Consider the following 20,269-nt stretch of genomic DNA (forward strand, 5'->3'; position numbering starts at 1 on the left):
ATGGTGATTCTTTAAATTAAATTAAACATTTTAAAGATTTATTTTATTTGTTTGAGAGAGATAGTAAGAGAGCACATATATGCCTGCACATAGAGAGAGAGAGAGTAGGGGGAGGGGCAGAGGGAGAGAATCTCAAGCAGACTCCCTCTAAGCATGGAGGGAGCTTGATCCCCGGACCCTGAGGTCATGACCTGAGCTGAAGCTAAGAGTTGGACGCTTAACTGACTGAGCCACCCTGGTGCCCCTAAATTAAATTACATTTTCATTAAGACTTTATGATTTTAGAGCAATTTTAGGTTCACAGCAAAACTGAGCAGAAAGTGCAAAGAGTTCCTCTTATATCCCTCCCTTTCACAGGTGCACAGCCTCCTCCACGGTCACCATCCCTCACCAGAATGGTACATTTGTCACAACTGCTGAACCTACACTGACATATCATAATCACTGCAAGTCTATAGTCTACCTTTGGGTTCACTCTTGGTGGTGTACATTCCATGGGTTTTGACAACTGTATAATCACATGTATCCATCATTAGGGTATCATGCCAAGTGTTTTCACTGCCCTAAAAAGCCCCTGTGCTTTGCCTCTTCATCCCTCTCCCTACTCCTCCTGGTAACCACTCATCACTTTACTGTCTCCATAGTTTAGCATGTTCTAGAATGTCATAATTGGAATGAAACAGTATGTAGCCTGTTCAGATTGGCTCCTTCCTCCTAGTAATATGCATTTAAGTTTCCTCCATATCTTTTCCTGGCTCAATAGCTCATGTCTCTTTAGCCCTGAAGAGCTGTCCATCTTCTGAATGCACTACAGTTCATTTATCCATTCACTTATTGAAAGACATCTGGGTTGCTTTTGAGGCTGAGCAGTTATGAACAAAGCTACTATAAATGTCAACGTGCAGGTTTTTGTTTGAACGTAAGTTTTCAACTCCTGTGGGTACCAAGAATGTGATTGATGAATTGTGTGATATGCCCTTCTTTTTATTCTTTATTTTTTAAGATTTATTTATTTATAAGAGACACAGGGAGCGATGCAGAGACATAGGAAGAAGGAGAAGCAGGCTCCTCGCAGGAAGCCCAATGTAGGACTCGATCACCAGATCCTGGAATCACTACCTGAGCCCAAGGCAGACGCTCAACCACTGAGCCACCCAGGTGCCTCGCCCTTCTTTTTAAGGAAAAAAAAAAAGAACATTTTGCCCTCTCTCTTCCCAGGGCTGGGCATTTATCATCAAATTTAGATCCATCCTCAAACTAACATATACATAGTTACAGTAGGGAGGAGTGAGAAATATCTTCCTCATTTTAAATATTTCTTCAGCTTAGCCCTGTCGCAGTAATTATAGCTGACTCTTTTAAATATCCTTATTTATATTCTTCCTTTCCTACAATAGCTGATTCCAAATGCCAAATCTCAGTTCATAATTCCCAGTTGAGGCTTATGTATGTCTTCTAGCATTTTAATGTTTAATTACCAAGGTAGTAAGTGATGCTGAACTATATTCTAGCCATCCAGAAAAGGTTTTATTGTAGGCTGACAGAGGATAACTAAAGTTATAGTGGGGATTATTTCATAATGTATAAAAATATCGAGCCACTATGCTATACACTTGAAACTAGTTTGATACTGTATGTCAGTTATGCTTCAAAAAATAAAGATCCCATATTATTTCTTTACAAAGTAAAAACAAAAAAAAAAAAAACAAAGTAAAAACAAGATTCTGTTGCACATAATATACTACCAGTTATGACTGCTGTGCCATGCTTCTTAAGAAATTGGTATATTGTATGTGTTTGAAATGATAAATTTCTAGTAAGCAGAATATTTGATAAACAAGAATACTGTTTTTCCCGTCATATTGGAAAACCAAGTTTAATGCCTACAACGCACAATAAAGTTGAAGCTGATAACATTGTGTCATTGGGGAGCTCCACTTCCTCATGAGAAAGGAAGCTCAGGAATTTTCTTGATTTAAAACACAGTGCATCTCTAGTGGCCTGGGATCTAGAAATTTCAAGTCAGATGAATTAGAGGCCGGTGTTTATTCCAGAAAATAAAATCACTTTGTTGAAAATGAGTATGAGCATTATGTATCAGGTCATCAAAGGAAGATTCCTCTGAAGGCAAGAACAACCTTCAACCAGATGTAAATATTCAGTTGTTAACAAAGGACTGTACACTTTTTCTTAGAGACAAATTATACCCCCATCCTAGTTCTTCTTCGTCCACCTGTGAACATTGACCAAGATCAATAACTGCACTCAGAGAAAAGGGTGCCAAGTCCTTGTGAATGGAAGGGCTTCCAAGAAGGTAGTAAGAAAACAGCAATTTAATGAGATATACTTACCTCACGGAACACCAAAACGTGGCAATTTATTCTTTCATTTATTATTTCTTTCACAAGTTTTGCTCTATTTTATTCTATTACTGAGATATAATTGACATATAACATTATATTTCAGAGTATGTCATAAAAATTTCAGGGTTTTTCAAGTTGTGCAAATATATAAAGCATATTGTATGTGAAACTGTATTTAAGCATATCTGGGACCCCTGGATGGCTCAGTGGTTGAGTGTCTGCCTTTGGCTCAGGTAGTGATTCCAGGGTCCTGGGATCGAGTCCCACATCGAGCTCCATGCATGGAGCCTGCTTCTCCTCCCTCTGCCTGTGTCTCTGCTTCTCTTTCCGTGTCTCTCATAAATAAATAAAATCTTAAAAAAAAAAAAAAAAGGAAAAGAGTGATTTGATAAACAAAAGTAAAGCAATCGCTCCCTTTGCAGTTACCCGTTTGGGCCTTCTCCCTGGTGCCAGATCGCCTGCAGGTGGCGGCAGAGTACAGCAGATTTCTACCGACACGTCAAACCAAGTTGAATAAAAATGGTGGGGTTTTTTTGTTTTTTGTTTTTTGGGGTTTTTTTTTTTGACATGAAATAGGTAGTTACCTACACGGAGACATAAATTTTGGTTTGTTTATCTCTGCATTATTTTCATGATTTTAAAAAATTGCATCTTATATTATCAATAATCTGGCTCCTTTGCCAAATTTTAAGAGGAAGGAATTGTGAATGGTGAGGTTTTCCTGACAACTTCCTGTAGGTATCAGCTATTCACACTAACCTGCTTGCAATGCAAGCCAAAATTCAGGCTTCTTGAGGGCAAGCTCTGTTTCTTTGTATATTTCCCCAGCGTCTAGCTAAATAGAGCTAGAGACCAAGAAACCCTTGATTAACTTTTAAATGATGCAAAGAAAAGAAGTAGCACGGTTTGAAACTGAAAAGCCAGACAGGCGCCTGGTTGGCTCAGTCACACGTATAAGTGTCCCACTCTTGATTTCAGCTCAGGTCTTGATCTCAGGGTCATGACCTCAGGGTCTTTGGATCAGGCCCCACCTCAGGCTTCAGGCTCAGTGGGGAGACTGCTTCTCTCTCCCTCTCTCTCTCTCCTTCTCCCTCTTTCCCTCCTGCTCATGCTCACTTTCTCTCTTTCTTTCTCTCTCTCTCTCTCCCTCTCTTTCCCTAAAATAAGAAACAGATTTTTTAAAGAATTTTTTTAAAAACTGAAAAACCAAAAACAAAAACAAAAACAAAAACAAAAAACAAAAACAAAACAAAAAAAAAACCTGAAAAGCCAGGGGTTTTTGTGATTATCGAGACTGTAACAAAGTGAAATACAGAGGAAAGGTTACTTAGTGAATTTGATATAGGTATGTAGAATTTGTCATGAAAAATGTCCTTGACATGGTCATAGTCATGGTATTTTGTTTTAACGTGCTATTTTGTAGCAATGATGTTTTTTCAGCACTTCTTGAAGTCCACTTTCCAACCAGCAGAGCAAATCCAGAGACTGCATACATTTCACACAGTATACTCATGAGGGCTCAGTGAAGAGCCAATCTTCAATATTTAGTAGATTAATGAATGAATGAATGATAAACAACTAGAGAAAGTCTTACAATGTTAGTTTGAATTAGTTATAAGTCCAGGAACAAGTTGCCAAGCATCTGCCCTTATAGATTGTTATATATACTGATTGATTTATATTTCTAAAATTTTGTCTTATATTACCTAACGTGGCTTTCTCTATAGATCATTTTACCCCCAAATTACACATGCTCTACCCTCATACTTTCTCATAGGTCTTATCTTCTCCAAACGTCATATAATCAATGAGACTTTGGAAGAATTCAGGAGTACTTTTTAATACTTTTTTCCTGTGTATAAAAATTTCAGAGTTTCACAAATATGCAAACATACAAATGACACCATATAGGAAACACGACTTAAACATATTATGTCTGACCAAGTACATCTAGAAGAATCCATGACATATTCCTTTATGTTAAGCGTGTTCTCTTAACTCATTAAAGCCCTAAAGGATGATTTGTTGCTGGCTAGCTAGGGCAGGGGAGGGCGTGGGGTTAATCATTTTAAAAACTATGAATCAGTCTCTGGGCTCACATTAGCTGAGCTTTACTTTGTATAGCAACTTCAGATTTATACTGTATTCAGCAAATATGGATTGAGCTGCCTTCAAATATTAAATATCCTCTAGGATGGGACTTTAGGAAGCACTGGTGACCACCTGTGCCTCATGGTCACCCCGATTCAAAAATGAATGAGTAGATTAGTCCTGAAATTTGGGGTGGTTAGACATACAATAACAGAATGCATTATACTTGACATCCCAACAATTGTTTCAGCAAACATCCCACAATTGTTTCAGCAATTTCAGTGGGGCCACTGGGAGAGCCTTGATTGCTCCTGGAGGGCAATGTACCATAAGTGAGAAAAATGAAGAGGGTATTAAGCCATCTTGCCTTTAAATATAGCAACAGTACTCTTACTTTGGTGAATTTCAGCAAATTACTGAGGAATGGAGTCAAATTCAGATAGAACCATATAAGAGGATCTATAGAATATATTCTCCAGCCAAGATGCCTGGGTGGCTCAGTCAGTTAAGCATCTGCCTGTGGATCAGATCATGATCCCAGAGTCCTGGGATTGAGTCCTGCACTAGGCTCTCTGCTTAGCAGGGAGTCTGCTTCTCTGTGTACTCCTCCCCTCTGCTTGGATACACTCTCTCTTAAATAAATAAAATCATATATATATATATTCTCTAGCCAACTTTTCTCCCTCTCCATTTGCACCGCAGTCTTCTTCCTTACAGGCCTCTTGGGTTGTTTCTTGAGAATAATCCCACCCTCACACTGCCAGCTCCCTCAGCCTGTCCCTTTCCTCTGGTGTCAGTAAAGAGGCCCAGCCAGTAGGTCTCAGACTTGAAGTCTTCTCAGACATTTTGAGGATACTTGTTAAAGATGCAGAGGACTGGCCCCACCTTACACCTAAGAGCGGGAAGCTCTGGGATGGGGCTGGGAGTCTGCATTTTAAATAAGCCACAGGCTCAACTTCTAATGTGTAAGTAGTAGCTAGAGCAGTGACCTATTTTTTTTCATGTTCTCCATTCTTTTGTCAACTCCCCCTGGCAAAGGAAGGAATGGTTTACAGGGGTGCTTCTAAAATTTTATGGTGAACTGAATCACCTAAGGAATCTTGTTAAAATGCAGATTTTGATTCAGGTGGTGAGGGGTAGGGCCTGAGCATCTGTATTCCCAGTTCATACTGTCGCTGCTGCTCCACAGACCACATTTTGAGGAGCAAAAGTTTATGGCAGGAAATCTGTGACCTTTTATGGGATTCCCCTATTCTTCCACTGGGGAAAATCTCCTCCAATCTGATGGAACAGCGAAAATGTTCCTACTTGGGCTTACGGTGTAGGTTTGTTTGTCGAGCAATAAGCTCTGAAGGTGTAACATGTACTTGCAGCCCACTATTCTAATCGAGTCAAACCTACACCAAAACTAGCTATTATTTCACAATCTACTGTCAATAATGTATCACAGGATAATTAGGCATCACTGCTAGGCAGGCCACATAATTGATATAATTAATATTCCTTTTATACAAATCTGATCTTTAGATTTCCTCTTCTCATTCGATTATTCCCCTCTCAATGTTTTCACTCACAGGATGATGTGAATAAACTTAAATGGGAGGTTAGAAGATTTTTGCAAGCAAATATAAAGGTGTTTGAAAAGTAAGTCATTAAAGAGAAGAAGGTAAAGTCAGAAAAAGTAAAAAATCAAAACTTCCCAGATTCACAATTTTGTCCAGACAGCTTCTTCCCACTGTGCCCTTGAACAACACAGACATGTCCAGGATAAATGGTTAACTTGAAAATCCTCAGAAAGACAGGGAGTAAACAGATTTCGACACCTACTTCTGACAGCAAGCTGGAAAGGGACAGGGATTGACAAAAAGGATATTGTTGGTGAAAAACTCATGTAAAAAGAAACTTAGCCCAAGCATAGTTTATGTCTTACAGGGATGTTTAAGGTTCAGAGGTTAGAAAGGAGGAAAGTTAGAAACAAAGTTTCTAGGTTGGGTCAGGACCCACATTACTGCCAGGAAATGCTACTGCCAAGTAAAGCCCCAGAAAAACAAGAAAATGGTCATATTCATTTTATTTATAGTGTCTTCATTTTCACAATTGTTTCAGCAATCTATCCTAGCTAGCAGATTAGAACAAGAAGAAATGAATAGTTTATCCAGCTAAAGGGTAGCAGAATATGATTATATTGATTATTTTGAACTAAAGGCAATTGAGAAGCAGATACAGGAGAAGCTCTCTGCCCTCCCCCATTTGCCTAAAAGCAGGACATATATTTGTAGAGGTGTCCCCTCCCCACTCTACCAGGAAGGACATAAGCTAATCACCAAAGACAACTATAGACCCTTATCAATCCAGAGATAGGCACTAGAGGATCTACATACAAACTTTACTAACTAAACTTATCTTCCATTAGTTCACCTGTATATTTACCTTCCCAAAATTTGCTACTCTAGAAACTCAAAGTCCCTTCCCTTTGTCCTGACACTTCTCTGTATATTTATTGTTCTTTGGTTTAGATGCCAAATAAGCCCCAAGTTCTAACCATCCCTTTGAGTTACTCATCTCTGAGTGCTCCTATGTGGATACACATTGCACATGCTAATAAAAGTGTATTTGTTTTTCTCTTGTCAATCTATCTCTTGTTAGTTAGGACTCCTGGAGCACCTAACATGAGTAGAGGGAAAAGATGTTTTCCTCCCCTACACAGCTGACTACAGAGAAAATCAGCTCATGAATTTCAACCAATATAAGATATTCTCTTGGAGAAATGCAGTGAGAACTGTTACACTATAAAAGGGTAAGCTGGGATCCCTGGGTGGCGCAGCGGTTTGGCGCCTGCCTTTGGCCCAGGGTGCGATCCTGGAGACCCGGGATCGAATCCCACATCGGGCTTCCGGTGCATGGAGCCTGCTTCTCCCTCTGCCTATGTCTCTGCCTCTCTCTCTTTCTCTCTCTGTGACTATCATAAATAAATAAAAATTTTAAAAAAAATAAAAAATAAAAAAAATAAAAGGGTAAGCTGAAATACACCAAAAGATAATAGCTCCAATGGCATTTTCATTCTGTTATTTGGAGCAGAAAGCTCAGTGAAAAGGAAATAGGAACAAAATCCTAGAAACAATAAGGAAATACAATAATTAATTAATTAATATTAATAATAAATTAATAATAAATACCTATTGTGATGGCAGGTATCCAGAATAAAAAGGTCATGTTTTCCAAAGGGCCAATCTTGCTCTAGACTGAGTTATTCGGCTGGTTTTTGGTCCCCTGTGTACAAATGCTAACATCTACAAGGTACTAGAAACCACTCGTTTAAGAGTGAAGATCTCATATTAGAGATCTTCTACAAGGTAGTCAGTGTCTAGATTTATTTCATCTTTTGTCACAAAAACATTCTTTAGAAGTGTCTACTTAAAATTAATACTTTAGTTGTATTTTTCCATTCCCTCTAATCACAATCAAGTTTCAAGATAAGAAAAATATTCTTTAAAGATTTATTTGAGAGAGAATGCAAGTGCTTGCATGCACACATATGAGTGGGAGGGGTGGGCAGAGGGAGAGACTCTCAAGCAGACTCCCCACTGAGTGTGGAGCCCAGCGGGGGGCTCCATCTCACGACTCATGAGATCATGACCTAAGCCAAAAGCGAATCAGGTGCTCAACCAACTGAGCCACCCTAGCACCCAAGACAAGAAAAATATTTTAAGAGGAATTTCCTGTTAGGTTGGTCAGCATGGTGTTTGAGCAGCTAAGTTTTGACAGAAACCAAGTTAGAGCATTGATATGCTTTCCCGTGGCAGCCCACCTCCCCCAGAGGGCCCCAAGCTATGTACATTTCACTGAGACTGTCAGGCTGCCCCAGCCCCGTCCCAAAAATCAATTCTGGTAGGACCCTCACCTCAAATCTGGTTGGGAACAGTCCTCTAGCTTCCTTCCGCCTATTTGGGCAGAGACCAACACTGCCCAATGGCTTTGAGGGTTTGCTAGAGCCCCAGCACCACTTTATGAAGAGAGTGCCTCCCTGGCTTTTCACAGGTCCTCTGTATCCCTGGAATTTCCAGGTGCCCACGGGGAATTGCAAATCTGTTGCATCCAAGTTTCTGCAACCAGACTTGAACGTCACTTGATGGTGGTAGTTCCACTGGAGTTAAAGCTACCAGAAACACAGTTTATGGAGATGCACTGGCTGGATTTGAATCCACTTACTTACTCTCTGACAATAGGAAAGCTACAGATCCTTCCTCTGACTAGTGTTCTATCTATAAATTGAAGAATATATATATATAACATGTATATATGTATATAAACATGTAGCTACCATGAGGTGGGGGGAAAGTCTGATATGGATGCTATAGTAAGACTACCCTAGGATGAGGTGGGGCCCATTTATTTAAATCAGATTCAGCCAGGGAAGTGAGATCTGGCAAATTACACTACAGACAAGTATGCCTTCAAATGAGGAACTACAATCTTAGAAGGAGGTAATTAAGGTTCCTAACTGTACAACATTATTCAGAGGTCCCCCACCTCCTTCAATGAATTAGCATGCTGCCATAGATCCAGCCCTAAAGGTACACTGAAAGAGATGTGGCTAGGTTCTTCAAAATTGAATAGTATGCCAAGAAACTCAGTAACAATGATAAATGAAAGCATGATTTTCCTGTCTCTTCTGTACTTGGGTTCTGTACAGGCAAACCGAGTTATCCCACACAAGGATGCTTGCCCACAGGCAGGATTCAGGCAAAAGAAGGAACCCAATATAGTATGTGGCAGAAAACTGGAAACCAAAAGGGAGCTTACTTTGGACCAGTAGTTCTTAAACTTGGCTGCTTAAACTGGAAACATCTGGGGATTTTTAGCTACCAACAGCAGGACGCAGGTGAACTGCTCTTAGGGGCAGGCGGGGAGGACTCATTTGTGATTTGGAGTGTCTGCCAATTTCTATGGTAGAAATACCAGATGGTGGCCAATTTTAAGCCATCAACATGATGAACAGGACCTTAGGCAGAGCCTTACAGCAAGGATGAGCCAGCTCCAGCACACAGCTAGGCCTCACCAGGGATTCTGTTTTAAACGGTGAGGGGGGAGGCCCAAGCAGAGGGTCACTGAAAACCAGCCCCAGGTCATGATCCTGGAGTCCCGGGATCAAGTCCCACATCGGGCTCCCTGCATGGAGCCTGTTCTCCCTCTGCCTGTGTCTCTGCCATTCTCTCTCTCTGTCTCTCATGAATAAATAAATAAATAATCTGAAAAAAAAAAAAAAACAGCCCCAGGTGATTCCAACGTGCAGCCATGTTTGCGAACCACCGACCCAGTTCATGTGGCTTTCTCTCAGGCTGCTTCTGCTGGCACCTTCTTATCATCTGCTCTACAACTGTCCAGTCAGTACATCGTTCCCTTTAAAGTTTGTTGCCATTTTTTAATATTGTGCTTTGGGGAAGCTATTTCTCCTCTCCTGCCTTTGGCTGCTCAGTGGGAATATGGTGTTGATGGTCTCTAAAAGCAGTTGATTTGTTCAAAACCATGAGTTAAGTAATGTGTTCAAGGCAGATGGTGGAAAACAAGGTTGGAAACACTCTTCCTGACTGCAAGAGGCTTATCATCTGAAGGGCAAGGGACAGGAGTGAGCCAGCAGCACCAGGAGGGTGTGAGAGAGAGCACAAAGAAGGCCATCAGTACAGACGCCATTTATCTGCTAACCAGCATGTTCCCAAACCCCTTGTTGCATCCAGCAGAGTGATGAGGGACTAAATGCTCTTTTCCCCCAATGTAATGGCTCTGCCCAGGGAGAGAGATACAAGGCAAAATCAGCTGAAAGTTCCTCAAAAGGCTTTGCTTTTTCTGTTTATTGTTGTTGTTGTTGTCATTTGTTTTTTGTTTTTTAAAAAAGGCGTATCCGAAGCAGGTACAGCATCTTTGCCTACAACCTATCGTATTTCTATCTGGAGCCCAAGACAGCTGCTGGTGCTGCCACAACCCTTTTGTAACCATGAATTAAACAACAAGAGAATCCCAGGTGCACTCACTCTGGTATCTTTCTGGCATTAAACAAATGCCAGAAGCTTCTGCTGTTTGTATACAGGCTTCTAAGCGAGATTTTCCCTGATTAGCAGCAGAATGCAATCCAAACTGCAAACCAGTACAGGTACACACCAAACTGGAAGATGGGGCATGCTTTGTAGGATGATTAACAGTTGAGCCAAATCATAGAGGATAAGGCAAATCAGTGATGGGGGAGGCAGGGGGAAGAGAGGGGCCCTAAGCGGAAGACCAATGTAAGCTGATACCTCCAGGCACAAGAGTATGGCTGGTTTGGGCACACACAAGTAGAGAAGGTGACAGGAACATGGGGGTCCTTGTGAGGGTTTGAAGGAGCTCCGGCTGGAGGAACCAGCAGCATCCATTGCGGTAACTAAAGGAATGAGAAATTTATCCTAAAGATATAAGTTAACTTTTGAAGAATTTTAGGCTGAGAAGGTATATGGTTAAATTTGTGTTTTAAAAAGATAATATTTATCTTTAATACAGGATGTTACTTCTAGGAATGTTCTTTATTCAATTCCTTAATTTATAGTAGGGAAAAATCAGAAAAAAACATAACTGGCACCAATAAGACATGATAAATTATAATACTGACCTATGGTGGAATATTTTTGCAACTGTATTTTTAGGCAATGTATTATTATACTAGAGATATAATAACTAAAGAAAAATGCACAGAATAAAATTATATCTCACAAAAATCAATTTTTTAGGAAAAATGGAGGAAATACTAGAAAAAATTATGAAATAATAATTACAATTCTTACTAGATAGTAGAGATAAACTGATGTTTATTTTCTTGTCAAATTTTTTCTTTTTCTAATTTTCTAATAAGAAATTTTCTTATCAGTGGGGGAAAAGTTTACCTAAAATATAGGAATGGCAACTGGAGAGGGCCAGGCTAGAAGCAGAGAAGTCAATGAGTTAGTATTTATTGTTCATTCGGTTTCTGAGTCTTTTGTCGGGTGATCAAGAGTTGGAAAACAGTATTCCAGGAAATGCTCTGAGCCTTGCTCTCTTCCCTCAATAACCTATTGGGGTCACCCAAGATTTCTTGATTTTCTGGAATCCCATCCTGTGTTTTGTACTTTCAAGGCTCCCAAGTGAATTTTGACTGTTCAGGCTTCTATAGCTCTAGCTTTTCCTACACATTCTCACCCTCTTTAGAAGTAAGAATTCCTGTTTTGCCTATCCTCAGAAACAACATGATCACATGTTTGTGTTCACACTAGTCACAGTTTCTGCTCTTAGCACTGCTGGCACAACCTGCAACCCTGGAGAGAATGGTTTATATCATGGGACTCTTTGTTTCCAGTGAATGGTAACAATTGGGCTGATTTGGACTGCGTTGGGCCTCTGCTCAGAGCAGTTAATCAGTGGGCTGACATTTTAAAACTGAGTAGGACTATCACGTTTCTGCTCTCAGGGACTCCAATTGAGAAACACAGAGAGAGCCAGGCAGTTAGCAGCAGGAACTAAAGTTGAAGGGATGTGTAGCTGAAGCCCAAGCGGTAAAACTATGGTCATGATAAGTCCTGAGAAAGCAGACACTCTGAGTGGGCAGATTCAATGAGGTAAGAAAGAAGTGTGCAGAGTAGAGGTTAAAAAGTGAGTTGTAGTGAGAGGTGAACAGAGCAAGCCCCCCGATAATAATCAACTCACCTAACAGGAATCAGAGTGAAGATTCAGAAATCCCAGCTGTTGAAGCTTGTAAAGTTCGTAAACATTGTTGCATTAACAGACTGGCTGATTTACTGTTTCTTGTTTTTCTAATTTTGGTTCATCTACCTATGTTCCATGGGTTTCCTTATAATAATAAACCTGCTGCCCCACCTTCCTTTGTACTTTGACTTACATTGTAAAGGTTTCTGTTTCTTGAAATCAGAAGGACTAAACTTATATTGTGTTGATCCATTTACTTATTTATTGAATTACTTACTTCTTAATTCTTTCAATAGTCTAAGTAACATATTAAAATAGTGCCAGTATTCTATGCTCTAGGGACAAGAAGATAAGATATACAATACTTGCCCTTAATGATTATTCAGTGTTAGCCCTCACGGTGGTGATAGAACATAAATACGAGAGGTATGTAGAAGGATGTACTAGATATGACTGAATATGGGATGTAGGTAAGAGGAAATATAAGGAGTAGGCAGGGGAGAAGTTTTAAATTATGTTTCAAGCTTCTGCCTGGGTCATTGAGAGGGTCACAGTGCCATTCACCAAAATGAAGAATTCTAGAATAAAGAACGTTGAGTTTAAAGATATCCAGGTCTGAAAAAATTAAAAATGAAAATAATTAAATAAAGACTTTCAGGTCTGGGTATCCAATATGCAGCTGTGGAAAGAGATCATAATTCAAGATTAGGCTACATTAGAATCGATTTAGGACAAATACTATCAATAATATTTGTAGCTATGGCTTTTATAATGAGAGGAAGGCTGAGAACAGAATTCTGAGCAATAGTCAAGGGAAGGCCAGAGAAAGAGGTTTCTAGGAAGAAGACAAAGTAGGAGTGACCCAAGTAATAGGAGAACAGGAGAGTGATCTATTGTGGATGCCAAAGAGCAGATTACTTCAAACAGGAGGACATTATCAGCAGTGCAAATGTCTCAGAGATGGGGAGAAAGATATAAACAGAAACCTGCTCATTATATTTGTAGTATGGAAGTTACTGGTGCCCTAGATGAAAGGGCTTAGTAAGAGAATCACTAAGATGGCAATGAGCTGAGGATCAAGCACTAAGTATGAGTTCATTCATTCAGTAAGCTAGACCCTAACAAGTAGGGGAGAGACAGATTCTACCCAAGGGTGTAGTCAGGAATTATTAGAACCCGTACGGGGGAAAATTTAACTCTCAGATTCCAACTGAGTGTCCACACAGAACTGTTCCCTCTCTCTTCTTGGCTCTTCTTCATTTCTCCCAAGTCCATTGTGACCCTTGCATGAGCTCCTGGATCCAATCTCTTCTGCCTCTGCTCTTTCTGTGAGACTAGAAGAGAACCAACCACTCTTGCATATGTCCTATCTCTTAGGTCTTCCCAGCCATTCCACACCCAACTGTAGGGACATGCATGACATTTATCCAGGCCTTTAGAAGAGAATAAAGTGGAAATTATATAAGAATAAACTAAAAGCTGTGCTCAAAAGTGTGGTTTGGAAGAGGGGAGTGGATGTGGCCAAGATCAAGTTGCGGGCCTTTCACGTCAGACGTCCTTTGGGGTTCCCCACATCTGTTGGCCCATATTCACACATGACAAACATTTTCAAAGGACCAACTTATAAAAGGGAATAAAATATATTGTTAAATCTTTCCTAGTTTTTAAGATTCCCCTCTGCATCAGTGAGATACAATATCACCATCCCTTATACTACAGAAATTTTTAGATGAGATGCTTCAAAAGAATTCAAACTTTGGTGAGATTCTTTTTACTTTCCACGTGGGTGAAGAGAAGGCAGTGCCTGAAGCCTACCTTGGCTCCCCTGCCAGCAGAGTCAGAACTGGATGATTATTGGAGCCAAGTGCCTAAGAAAGTAGAAGGGGTGGGGCTCTGGGGCACAGGAGGGAGAAGCTCACCTTATGGAGGAGAATGAAAGGATTGAGAGCAGGTGCAGACACATTTGTAGATGTGGGACAGGATAAGCTAGAATTCTAGCTGATGGTTTCACTTTCTCAGTATATTACAAACAAACTAGTAGAAGCACTAGCAGGAAAACTTGAGGAAATGTGTACTACCAGCAATAGCAGATCATATATTGGATCTTGAAGGTGGGGCAGGTCCTTATTATAAACTGTCTTATTTAGCCGCCATCTCAGTCTTCTGAAGTATGACTAACCCGTAAATATAAGTTTGCTAATAGAGGGCTTGGTCAGTATTTTAACTATTCTCAGCATTGCTAGGAAAATGGAAAATGCTACATTGCAATTTTCCACTGAATACCTATGGAAGTTGCATGAAAAGTTGTACAAATAGATGTGCTACTCTACATTTGATACAATCTCTCTATAAACAAATTTTACTAACCCAGTCATTTCCCAACATATTCCATAGAGACCATGGCTTCTAAAATTATAATTATATTAATGTCTGAGAAGCAATTGTAAAAATAATCTTTAAATGGTATAACTTAAAAGGATCTTTATACTTTGGTCTTCTGGTTCCTGATCATGAGACCAACTTGTGAAAGGACTTCAAGAGTACTGAGTTGCTAGGATTTATCAGATGCTGGAGGAAGGAGAAATATAAAGCCACCTAATTAAGGTCATGACTCTGAACTACTACATCAGAAGACCTCGAATTCTGTTCAAATGAATACATGCTAATGAGTGCAAGCAATGTATGGCATTGTGCCAGGCTTCAGGGCTTTCATACAAAGATGATTCAATCACACTCAGTGCCCAAAAGGAGCTTGTACACAGAGGAACAAGAAAAACACACACACAGAAAATATTGCACAGACTTTATGATGAAGGCAGCCTGGGAATGGGCCCTAAAGGGTGAGTAGGATTTCACAAGGTAAAGATGAGAAGGAAAGCACTTGAGATCCAGTGACCAACAAGGCACAGATGTCAAAGATATAAGGTATTTGAGGGAAGACTTAGAAGTCCAGTACAGGTAAAGCTGTGGTTTTCGGAATGTGGTTCCTGGACCATCAACCTCAACATCACCTGGGAACTTGTTAAAAATGCAAATTCTCAATTATAGAGTCTTGCATCTCAATTATTGAATCACCATATGCCCCAACAATTTCACACCTAGATATATATATTCCAAAATAATTAAGAAGACAAAAATTTGTACATGAATGTTTATAGCAGCATTGTTCATAATAGGCAAAGGGTAGAAACAACCCAAGTGTCTACCATTTGGATATAGGTAAATAAAATGTGTTGCATGCAGTGAAATATTTTACCATAAAATAAACAAAATACTAAAATATATTACAACATGGATGAACCTTAAAAATAGTGTTAAGTGAAAGAAGCCAGTCACAAAAGACCACATACTGTATGATTCCATTTCTATGAAATGTCTGAAAGAGGCAAATTCATAGAAACAGAAATTAGATTAGTGGTTTCTAGAGACTGGGATGAGGAGGGAATGAGAAGTGTCTGCTAATGGGCTTCTTTTAGGGTGATGAAAATGTTCTAGAAGTAGTAGCAATGGTTGTGAAACTTTGTGAATATACCATAAACCATTGAATTGTGTACTTTAAAAGGATTACTATTGTATGTGGATTATGTCTCAAATTTTAAAAAAAGGAAAAATTCTCAGGTTTCACTCCAGTCCTACTGAATCTGAAACCCTTGGGCTAGAACCCAGTAACCTGTGCTTTAACCAGCCTTCTGGGTGATTCTAATATACACCATGTGTGAGAACCACCTTAAGGCACTGGATCTCAGTCTGGGCAGGACATTATTATCATCTGGAGAGCTTTAAAAGATATCCATTTCCCAGGGCCCACACCTAGAGATTCTGGTTAATGGAGCCAGGGAATCAGTGTTTTTTGAAAGCTACTCATGTGACTCTCCTGTGCATCACAGTTGAGAACCTCTGGCCTGGCACCCAAGGCATGTGTAGGTGGATTAATGAGTGATGGTGCAGGAGGATACTGGAGAGGCGAGGACCTCGCTGTAGAGGACCTTGGAAAACAACCTTGAGGAAAGGAGATAGGCATGTGAAGATTATTCTGGCAATAGTGAGTGGAAGAATGGGTGCATGTAGGCACTGACAGCTGTGAGATCAGTTAGGAAATTTGGATAAGCATGAGGAGTCAAGGGCAGAAAGCAGAAACATTGTGGTAGGAATGAAAAGGAAGGGAAGTAAGGAAAAAACACATGGGGATAGATCTACTGACTATGAAAACTAACAAGATGTAAGATGGGGAAGGGGAGAAAGGAGTCAAAGTTGTTTTCAGAGTTTTAAATGTAGATGATTGGATAAAGATAATGCCATTAAAACAAATATGGAGATCAAGCATTTTTGCTGGTGCTTTTTGGTGTGGAGGAACAGAAAGTGCAGGATGAGGGGAAAAGGTAGAAGAGCAGAGTTGAATGAAGATAAAGATAAGGAGCAGAAATAATCCATTATGCACTGATCTTAAAAAAAAAATACAATGATTCCAAGAGCAAATCTGTTTCCACTGTATGTTTCCAAAATGAGTGTTGCAAATATATTCAATCCTTGGAAATTTTATTAGTTTCATATTGTTGCCATAACCAATTACCTCATATTTGGCAGCTTAGAAACAACACAACTATACTACCGTACAGTGCTGTAGGTCAGGTGTCTGACATGAGTCTCACTGGGGTTAAAGTGTTGGCCAGACTGCATTCCCATCTGGAAGATCTAGGAGAGAATCTATTCGCTTGCCTTTTCCATCTGCTAGAGACTGCCTATATTTCATGGCTGGTGAGCCCTTTCTCCAGTTGCAAAGCAAGCACTGATGAGTTGAGTTTTTTATGCTGCATCACTCTGAGCTCCTCTTTTGCCTCCCTCTTTCACTTTAAAGGACCCTTGTGGTTACATTGGACCTACCCAGATACTCCAGGAACATCTTCCTATTTAAGGTCAGCTAATGAACAACCTAATTCCAATTACAACCTTCATTCTTGTTTGCCATGTGATATAATATATTCACAGGTTCTGGGGCTTAGGATATGGACATCTTTGGAGAGCATGATTGCTATATTATATATTATTACTATACAGCCATTTCCTACTGCTACATTCCTCCTAATACAAATTTAATTTATAACTTCCAAGTCTGTTCTAGTATTTTATGATATACCTAAGATTTTTTTCCTTTTTACAGAGTCCTTACTCTATAATACTGGAACTAACAACCACAAGCCAGATAAGAGTGGGGGATGTCAATAGCTCATAGTTCAATATAAAAGAATAATATTAAGAGTGTACCAGCAAATTGCTAAGAGTCTTTTCTATTGTTATAAAAGTCAAGAAGCTTCTTAATCACCCCCACCACATCCTTCTATTCTATTTATGAGACTGGTATTTGTTTGCTAGGACTGTAGTAACAAAGTGACACAGATGGGGTGCTTAAACAACAGAATTTTATTTTCTCACAGTTCTGGAGCCTGGAAGTCTGAGATCAAGGTGTCTGTGGAGTTGGTTTCTTATGAGGTCAACAGGGGAAGCTCCGTGACAGGCTTCGCTCCTTGGCTGGTAAATTGTCAGTCACTTTATCTGTGTCTTCACATCATCTTCCCTCTGTACGTGTTTGTGTCCAAATTTACTCTGATAAGGACAACAGCCATGTTGGATGAGGGCATAACTAATGGCCTCATTTTAATTTAATTACCTCTTTAAAGACTCTATCTCCAAATACAGTTATATTCTGAGGTGTGAAGGGTTAGGACTTCAATATGTCTATTTTTGAAGGAAACAGAATTCAACCTATAATGTAATACTTATGTTATCGTATTGTAATATAGCCATATTACCAAACGAATCTCACATGCCTCCTCTGATTGTTGGTGGTTGCCTCAGGACATCTTTTGGAAAGGATGCTGAGGGTATATCTGGGTTGGGTTGGAGAGAAGTAGGTACAACTAGCAAACTAGCAATGTCTGCCACACATGCTGGCTGGCGGAGTGGCAAGTAGCATGCCATGGATGTGCAAACCTTCTCATTGATTCAATGACCACATAGGGTAAGAGATTCTTTTACTAAGTACAGAGTAGACTACCAGCCAGGAAGAATAATATTGGATGCTGATGTTCTGATCCAGCAGTTACATTATAACTTAGAACTTATTATCCTGCCTCCACTAGAAGTTTTGAATATCATTATTCATACTCCATGGTTCCCAGACTGACCAGTGCCTAAATATGTGAGTGATAGAGAAACTGCCTGAGGAATCCAAGCTATTGACAAGCCACTAATATGAATTACCCATTTGTAAAGTATGCCTTTTATAGGGAAATGAGTCATTAGGGAAGGTAGCCATTACTTTATTTTGACTCTACTACACATAACATGAATTCACTTCAAGATAATACATTTAGATATTGTTCACAAGAACAAAAGAGTTGGTTAGAAAACTGTAGGAACCTGAGTTGTTACTCCAGTATGCCATACAAATATTATTTTCCATGCTCATGTTTGTAAATGATAAAAGTTGAGAATCACTACCCTGAGTTAATCACCCAAGTCCTTTGAGAATGCACCATTCATTCTCCTGGTCAACTATCTCAGGGATTTTAAGGAATATTAGCAATATTTTGCTCCCCATTAGTGTTCACAGTCCCTTACTCCTAGCCCATCATATTTTTCTAACTCCTTTAATTAAGAAAAATTTCAAATATACAGAAAAATCAAAAGCTTGGGGTATGGGCATGGGTGAAATACATGATGGGGATTAAGGAGCACACCTGTTATGATGAGCACTCTGTGATATATAGAGTGTTGAGTCACTGTTGTACATCTGAAACTAACATAACACTGTATAATAACTAACTGGAACTAAAATAAAAACTTAAAGAAAAAACTACGGCAACCTGATATTGATTTCATGGAAAGTGACAAAACATCATTAGCCAAGGAGTAATATGACCTTAATAAGATTAGCCCTGTGGAAAAAATAATATATGGGATATAGGTCCCTACAATGTTTTAGTGTGCTTACGGATGATCAAAACTCTGCCATAAAAACCAAGGTTTAAGGCAGCCATTGACAAGGCATACCACCTGGGACTATCATTTTGGGGGTGTCTATAGCTAAATTTAAGAAAATTTTCATTAGAGCCTTATCCAAATTATCCCATTCATGTGTCTTTCTCATGCAACCTGTCAGACTGAAAATATGGTGCAGATAGATAAAACTGTTCCAAAAAAAGACAGCCAGAGGCAAGTGGCCAAGACTTGGCATTATTCAACAAGAGGGGTCACTTCTGTCGGGATTACTGATGTTTCAAGATTTGCCTCAATAGCCTCCCAGAGATTTTACAAGATAAGCCAGGACGTATGCTGAATGCACTGTACACTTTGTTTATTTTTACCACAAAAGTTTGTCTTTGCTGAGAAGTATGGAGTGACACCGAGCTGGCTTCCTGCCACTACTTAAGATCACGGGCAGAGTGTCATGTGAGGTTGGAGCACAAGAGAACCAGTGTGACATTGCCAGGATAACAGATCAAAGCTTTCCTCTCAGGGTGACCTGACAACAGTAGACCAGGACTTACTGGAGTTACCAAGAAACAACACACAGTCATCACCCCTCTCTGTGTGCAAACAATGAGAACAAGTCAACTGGTAGTTCTCATTACCATTTTAAGCTCACAAGGAATATATGAACATAAATAATTATAAAAAATCTATAACTCATTTAAAAAATATCAGTACCTAAATGTGAAAAATATGCAAATATTAAAAATATCCTTTTGCTAAACCATACTTATCCTTTGTTCTTTCATATGTTTGACCATTGTTTTCAATGGTGTGAATGTTCTTCCAAACCTATATTTCTATATACTTATAGCCAATCTATGTACACAGATACAGATATAGATATCACTATATACATAAATCTCAGGCACTTCACCTATTATTCAGCTACTTATTTTTCTTTTTTTAAAAAAGATTTTATTTATTTATTCATTAGAGAGAGGGAGAGAGAGAGAGAGGCAGAGACACAGGCAGAGGGAGAAACAGGCTCCATGCCAGGAGCCCTACGCAGAACTCGATCCCGGGTCTCCAGGATCACACCCTGGGCTGAAGGCAGCGCTAAACCGCTGAGCCCCCAG

The 20,269-nt window shown here is 39.6% G+C and overlaps 2 long non-coding RNA genes across 2 annotated transcripts; both read left to right on the forward strand.

Annotated features, from left to right (window-relative positions):
• The first annotated feature begins 686 nt into the window (after window positions 1–686).
• Window positions 687–7,244, forward strand: LOC111090653. The gene is made up of 3 exons (XR_005353059.1): window positions 687–919; window positions 6,031–6,098; window positions 7,101–7,244. It is a non-coding gene; the product is annotated as an uncharacterized LOC111090653 (long non-coding RNA).
• Window positions 7,245–17,006: 9,762 nt separating this feature from the next.
• Window positions 17,007–19,836, forward strand: LOC119870653. Its single transcript, XR_005353060.1, has 3 exons — window positions 17,007–17,074; window positions 17,594–17,690; window positions 19,534–19,836. It is a non-coding gene; the product is annotated as an uncharacterized LOC119870653 (long non-coding RNA).
• The last annotated feature ends 433 nt before the right edge of the window (window positions 19,837–20,269 follow it).

Source organism: Canis lupus, chromosome 1 (genome assembly GCF_011100685.1).
Source record: "Canis lupus familiaris isolate Mischka breed German Shepherd chromosome 1, alternate assembly UU_Cfam_GSD_1.0, whole genome shotgun sequence".
Taxonomy (NCBI): Eukaryota; Metazoa; Chordata; class Mammalia; order Carnivora; family Canidae; genus Canis; species Canis lupus.